A 7868-nucleotide genomic window follows, 5' to 3' on the forward strand; every position below is an offset into this window, starting at 1 on the left:
CCTCAGGCCAAGGCTACTGATCTTGATCTCTCTGATTAATGGTTTTGCAAAAATAATATGAAATATTTCATCAATATTCTAGAGTCTAGAATAGTGTTTTCTGTGACTAATTTTTCAGTTAGACAAATTACGGTTCCTTGTATTTTTCCAAAATCACTTTTTGTTTGTTTGTTTTAATGATTAAAATCATTAAATGTAAAAGTAGGAAAAATGATTGAGGTTCCTTTATCAATCCAAGGGCCTCCATAATGTTGGTTTGTTGTTACCAAACACACTAGCAAGAAGCATTATGGATTTGGTAAAATAATGACAATGTTATGTCTCTCTGCTAGAGCAACAAGGTGAGCTTCAATCTCTGTTCAATTCAGAATCACAAATTTAGAATTTTCAAATATAACTACTCCAACTTGTATTTCTGAAGGTTTAAAATCAATGAATAGAACTGTATACAGGCATGAAATTGCAATTTCCACTATCTGTTCAAATGTTCAATCAAATTTCCTCTTCACTTTTTTCCATGAAGCTGGTTGACCCTGTCTGTTTAACTCCTGCTGCAGTGGCTTGAAACCAATAGTGGTAACCTGTAGGACCACACTTGACCACCTGTGGTCCTTATTTTTTGTTTATACCAATTATCATCATATAACCACCAGACAAGTCTCTTGTCTGCATTCTCTGTGTAGACTTTAAAAAGATAAGCAAGTCTTTTACACAGTATATCCATAGGAATCCCATATCCATTTATGCATTTCCAATTATAAGCCTCAGAGCATGCCCTCTATACCTGGGATCCGCTGTAGGCTGTCCTCCAGTCATCACTCAGCCAGTGTTTTCAGTCACCTTGATTGAGTCCAATAATTTGTCAGGTACTTTCTTCTGTGTGACAATTACTACATGGTCTTTTCCTCTGACAGCTATTTACGTAAGCCTCCCTGAATGATATCTTAAAAGCATATTTCAATTGGTAAGACCAGCCTCCAGTGAAAAAAGCTAAGTTGGTCAAAACCAACACCACAACTGTCAGACATGTTGGTGAAGCCACTACAAACCAGCTCTGGGCCCCAATTATTCTCTCCTATTTTAATTTTTATGTACTGCAAGATTAAGTCCCAAGTACTGCAGAAGGTGACATCATCACAGATTCTGAAACGGACACGCACATTCCCTGGAAGTTGGCACATCCCACCTTGACATGGGAAGGGCACAGCGGTCTAGATCCCCGGCCCCGCCTCTGGCCTCCAGAGGGCGATGTTGCACAAGGAGGCGTCAGTTCTCACTGAGCATCCTCTTCATCCACGGAGCCCCTCCTCCCTGCCCCTGGCTGATGCTTCCTCACTGATGTAGTTAAGGGACCTGCCGCTAGAACAAGGGACCATCCAGACTACATAAAGGAAAGCCTCTTTTTAACCGTTTCTGAAATTTGTCCAAGCAAGAGACTCGTGCAGCCGCCCATCTCCACTCAGTGCCGCAGAGGCTCAGCCACCGCGACCTTCCCACCCGCGGATCCCTGTAGCTTTCCCCCACCTGCCATGCTCCTGCTGCTCCTGCAGGTGCTCACCATGGTTTTCACCCTGAGTGAGTACATGCCGTTCCCTCTCCCCTCCCACCCAAGTGACCTGTTTTGATTGGAACTGGAGAGAGACGCGTCTTCTCCACAGCCAGGTCTGCGCTGCTTTTCCTGACTCAGCATCAATGTTGCAGGAGGAAGCGGAGCCCAGTCAGTGACCCAGCCTGACCGCCACGTTCTGGTCTCTGAAGGAGCCCCTCTGCAGTTGAGGTGCAGCTACTCATCTTCTGTATCACGCTATCTCTTCTGGTACCAGCAACGCCCCAGCCAAGGCCCCCAGCTCCTCCTGAAGTACTTGTCAGGGGCCACCCTGGTGACAGGCATCAATGGTTTCCAGGCTGAACTTAGGAAGAATGAAACCTCCTTCCACCTGAGGAAGCCCTCAGCCCATTGGAGTGACTCAGCTGAGTACTTCTGTGCTTTGAGTGACACAGTGCCTGGGGCTGCAGGGGGAGCTGAGCACAAACCTCCTGACACAGGAGACTTTCTGGGACACACAGGCTCAAGCTGGGGAGTTTCAATTTCTGTGCAGCCCAAGATGGCAGGGTGGACTGAGTCCCTGAGAGTGTTTGTCACCTGAATAGTTGCCTCCATGTCTGTGTTCTGTCACCTTTAGACTGGCTGTGTCCCAGATGAAAATCTTATGATGAATATTTTTAGGAGGGACCTCTGTCCCCCACAACTTCATGCCCCAACTCCCACCCCACACCTACACTCTGAAGAACACACATCATATCTATAAGGGCTCTGAAATTAAAAAAAAAACAAAAACAAACAAACAAAAAAAAACATCACCTTTATTTTAAAAACTCATTTCTAGCATCCACTATGATGATTAGCATTGCCTCAGGTGTTGATCAATACATGGATACTTGTTTGTGTTAGTAGGCAAGCTGTGCAGCCTAGATTCTCATTTAGGACAACCTTTAGGGTATAGATTCTCAATCAGTCACTATAGACTCTAAATCTACATTGGAAGCTTAACTTCTTGCACATACATAATATCTCACTGTGTGATATTGACATTTTAAAGTAATTTAGACAAATACCTATATTTCTCATTTTGTATTACAGAACCAATGATCAAATTAAACATAATTTTGATGAGATAGGAAAACTAAAAGCCATTCAGTTGTAATCTGTTTTGAAACAGTTATTCCAGTGATTTTCATATGAAAAATTTGAGACAATTATCCCATAAAAGGAAATCAAATAAAGAGATGAAAGTACTAAAAAACCCTTAGTTATTCCCTTTTAAGAAGTTATTCTAATTCATGGTATAATATAAAAGTAAACACTTGAAAAACATTTTTATTCTTTCAAAGCACATTAACAACATTAATAGGAAGATAGACCTTCACTACCAAAGTTCACAGTATCAGACATTACATCAGTTCTCACAGGGATATCAAATGCAAGAAACTGTCGCGACCCCTTGCCCGCAAGGAAGACGCAACTCGGGAATCTTCTCTCAGCAGTTTATTCAGGTCCTTGATACTTTTTCTTCTCTCTCCTGGATGCCCCTCCCAGCCTTAATAAAGCACCTCAAGCCCCAATTCGAAGCTGCCACGTGGACTTTTCTCATAGGGTGCCAAGTCACAGCGTGCCAACTCATTCTGATAAGGAGTTGTTTGTCACAGACTACAGGGGAAACCAGCGCCATCTTGTAATGGTGGCCACAGTTCACAGAAACGGCTCACCACAGTTCCCCCTTTTTTGTTTTTGTATGACAATACAGGCGAGAGTAGAGGTCCTATCCCACTGTGCAGAAGTGGCTGCATAGTATGGCTCAGCCCTAAGGAGGCGTCTTCCCCAGATCCGAGGCCATATCAGCCGACGCCTTTTTTTGTGGGGCGGGGCGTGGATAAGGTGGGGTAAGGAAGGACGTCAAACCCGCATGCAATAGGACATGCTCTCCTTGAGGTCCACTCCAAGGATCACTCAAGTGCAGTGCCTTGCCTCGTATCCTGTACCGTGACGATGGTGGACGGAGGGGGATAGCTGAGGCTGAACTGTGGCTGTGTACAATGACAAACAAGTTGACAGCACCCTGAAAGAAAGGCACGGACTTTAAAGCGATAGAGAAGCACTAGTGTGGAAACCCATCTGCGTGCAATGGCAGCAAGACCGGCAGAGTGCAAGGGCTTTCCAACACTAAGAGAATAGCGAGGAAAGACATGTCGATCCCAGTGCAATGTTATAATAACTTGGGGTGCAACGACCATGTCAAAGATTTACTGTTTAAGATGCGCAAGCCAGACTTGAGGTGAATTGCCATTTTCTAAAGCTGCAAGAGCTTGTATGATCATAGCCTTATCGTGAGCATTGCGGGCCTTGAGGCGACAGAGAAACCACAAACAGAGGAACATACCGAAGCAACACATTGCACTAAAAACGTTTACCCCCACCCACTCTTTAAAAAAGGAAAAGGCAGAAGATATCCAATCGGTGAATTGTCCCAAGGTCACGGGATCGACACGGGTACTGTTCAAGACAGCTATTTGGGTTAGTTGAGACTGGATCATGTCTTCCGCTTCCATGGACCAGTTTCCGGCCAAATATTCGCCAACGATGCGGGAAGCATTCCTGGAATCATTAAATCTGACAGAGGTTATGCATAAATGTGCACGTTGGTCAACGCAACCCAAAAGCACCAAGTCAGCTAATTCTTCTACCTGAGCTTGGAGTAAATCTATTCTTTGGTTGGCAGCTAAAATCCCTTACAAAATATGTTGATTGATTGTGTTTTGGGATTCGAGTATGGTGGAAGTTTGTTGAACAACTCGATTAATGGTGGCAGCAGTTTGTACTTGATTGGCCATGGTCACTCCGGTCGTAACCGCTGCAGCAGCAGATACCGCCACGGCTGTCACTATGGCTGCTGTAATTCCAAAATCCCTGCGGACTCGAAATAGCTCAACAATGGGGAATTTTTCAGGATCTGCAGTTACCGGGATTGGGACAAAAGTTGGAATTTTCATAACCACTGCTACAGTTCAAGAACCATTCCAACACTCAGATAAGAGACAGGTAACATTAGAACAATCTAGCATCCTTGATGAGGTGTCATTAGCCAAAAGGAACAGGAACGGGGATTGGACACAGACCATTGCAGGGGGTAATGTGGCACTATATAACAGAGAGTTGAACGAAACAGATGTAAGTCTATTTCCTCGTTTACTCTCCCTAACAGTGTCAGAAACATTAGCCAACCAGCTTTTGGCTCCTAGCAATTGAGCCAATGTAGAAATATCGGCTGAAGCCCCCCTTTCATTGGAAATCAGCCACTGAAACCAGGACCAACCCACTCCTGTAGAGGAGTTGGCACTGTTATTAAAGTTATAAACATACCTCTTAAGAGAGGGAGAAAGGGAGAAACCTTTAGCAACTTGATGTTTCTCCCAAGAATGATCCTGACAAGGTGTAAATGTTGGGGGAAAACCAAGATTAGGGGTACAGTAAGGAGAGGCCTTGAAATGAGTGGCATGATAGATACTATTAGAAGAAGGAGGCACTGGGATTAGCACCTCGGAGATAATAGCCAAGGTAGTTATATTTAAAGCAGAGCTATTTGCGGGGGTCCCTGAGCCTGATTGCTTCCCCGAAACTACTTGGCTCAGTACAGCACTGATAATGCTCCCTGAGTCCTGACTGGACCGCAATGGGTCCTCCCAGTTAGTCAAATTTTTGGTCTTAAGGCTAATGCAATTAGTGTTCCCAAGGCTGAAGCAAAAAACTCCTGTGAGATTAACTTGAGATTGATTAAAAATGCTCTCTATGTCCCCTCTAGGAGAAGCACAGGGAGCAGACATCTCACATGAGGTAGAAAAAAGAGTGGGGAGAACACTAGAATTACAATGAACCGGCATCGGCATCGGCCATGCCCGTGCTATTGCCCACCACTGCATCGGTGTCACCTGTACCATCGGCATCAACATCAGAGCCAGAGCACTTAGCAGGATGAAGATCCTCATCACAGGATTGCTGTGGTATCTCTTGTTGCTGGTTGGCTGGAGTCAAGACTCTTCTTGTCAGGCGTTCAGGGACCCACAGCGGTTCTGTGCGATCCTGGGGAAAAACACATACAGATCCTCGTGCCCATGTCAGCACGGGGTCGGGGTCGTTCCATTGGCCCGTAAGAACATCTTTCCACTTAACATAGCCAATCACAGAGGGCTGAGGGGACACATGTCTATTGGCCGCAGAGCGACCATGAATATCCAAATTCAAAAAATTAATGGTAAAGAGAGCTAAGGACAGGCGTTCTTTAGGAGTGTGTTCAGCTCCTATTCCCCCTTTTTGTTTTTGTAAAGTTTCCTTTAAGGTGCGATGAGCACGTTCAATAATGCCTTGTCCTTGAGGATTGTAAGGCAGACCATGAGTAAGTTGCACTCCTATAGTAGAACAAAAGGATGTAAATTGTCTGCCAGTATAAGCAGGTCCATTATCAGTCTTAAGGGATGTAGGAGCACCCCATGCTGCCCATGCCTCTAGGCAATGAGTAATAACATTATGTGCCTTTTCTCCCGATAAAGCAGAAGCGTGAATAATTCCAGAGCACGTATCAACAGAAACATGTACATACTTGAAGTTACCAAAGTCAGGAATGTGTGTCACATCCATTTGCCAGACAACCAATGGCTTTAATCCCCGTGGGTTTACGCCATAATGAGGGGGATGAAGAAATGTGACACAATGAGGACATTGTAATACTATCTGATGAGCATCTGCTCTTGAAATGGAAAAACGCCTGCGTAGCGTTAAAGCATTAACATGGAAGTTTTGGTGAAATAATTTAGCCCCCTCCAAGGAGGAAGCCAAGCATATCAACTGATCTCTAGTGGCTGAGTCCGCACAGGCATTGCCCTGTGATAATGGACCAGGAAGAGAGGTGTGAGCCCGGATGTGCATTGGATAAAAAGGAGCAGCGCGGCTACAGATAAGCTGTTGAAGTTGAGTAAAGTAAACAGATACATTATGGGCATCACTAATAGCTCCCACGGCCTCCAGGACTCTTAGTGCTTGTATCATATAGATGGAGTCCGAAATGAGATTAAAAGGAAAAGAACACTGCTTAAAAACCTCAATAACAATTTGTAGTTCTACCCATTGTGGATTTCCTGGAGCAAATTGATGCTGGACAGGGGGAGAATCATTAATTACATAAGCTCCCATTCCAGACTTGGAACCGTCAGTAAAAATATTAATAGCCCCCGGAATAGGACTGGGTGAAGTCACCTTAGGGAAAATGATGGGATGCTCTTTAACAAAATTGAGTAATGGATGGGAAGGGTAATGATTATCAATATCTCCTTGAAATGAGCAGCATAGAATAGCCCAGTTGTCTAGAGTAGCACACAAAACATTAAGTTGAGCTTTAGTGTAGGGTATGATAAGAGAAGAAGGTGATTGTCCGAAAAATTGAATGCTTTGTTGAATCCCTTTAAGTGCTAACGCTGCAACAGCATCAGGATAGTACTCTAAGGATTTTCCTGGAGATACATGTGGGTGGATCCATAGTAAAGGCCCATCTTGCCACAGTACTCCAGTAGGTTGCCGCATAGTGGCAAGCACACATAACTGGAAAGGTTTATCACTCTGGAGCCTGTATAGAGTGGCATGCTGTATAGCTTCTTCTACTTTCATAAGGGCCGCTCTAGCCTCTTTGGTGAGGCTACTAGGGGAAGTAAGATCTGGATCACCCTTAAGAGTAGCATACAAGGGCTGAAGCACAATATTAGGAATATGTAAATATCCTCTTATCCAATTAATATCTCCCAGCAGTTTTTGAAAATCATTTAGAGTTTGGAGATCCTGAGTTCTGATGGTGATTTTTTGTGGTTTTAATTTGTCATACCCAATTGTTGCTCCCAAATACTTAATAAAATCCCCCGTTTGAACCTTTTCAGGTGCGATATGCAGTCCATATTGAGCTAACAGGTTTATTAGGTCTTTATAAGCCTCATTAACCCTTTGTTCTAATTTAGCAGCCAATAGTACATCATCCATATAATGAATGATCTTAATGGAGGAATACTTTTGTCTGAGAGGTACGAGTGCCTTCCCCACATACATCTGACACATCGTAGGACTATTAGCCATGCCCTGCGGCAACATTACCCACTCAAACCTTTGATCTGGTTCCTCGTGGTTACACGAGGGAAGGGTGAATGCAAAACGCTGTGAGTCTTTGGGATGCAAAGGAATAGAAAAGAAACAGTCTTTAATGTCAATAGCAATAATATGCCAGCCCTGAGGAACAGAGGAGAGCAGAGGCAGCCCTCTTTGAATGGGCCCCATA

At 44.2% G+C, this 7868-nt stretch overlaps 1 pseudogene; it reads right to left on the reverse strand.

The window, feature by feature from the left end:
• Positions 1–287: 287 nt before the first annotated feature.
• On the reverse strand, positions 288–5696 carry LOC144255425 (proteasome subunit alpha type-6 pseudogene; annotated as a pseudogene).
• Positions 5697–7868: the final 2172 nt, after the last annotated feature.

The sequence above is a fragment of the Urocitellus parryii genome, chromosome 6 (assembly GCF_045843805.1).
Source record: "Urocitellus parryii isolate mUroPar1 chromosome 6, mUroPar1.hap1, whole genome shotgun sequence".
In the NCBI taxonomy this organism is placed as follows: Eukaryota; Metazoa; Chordata; class Mammalia; order Rodentia; family Sciuridae; genus Urocitellus; species Urocitellus parryii.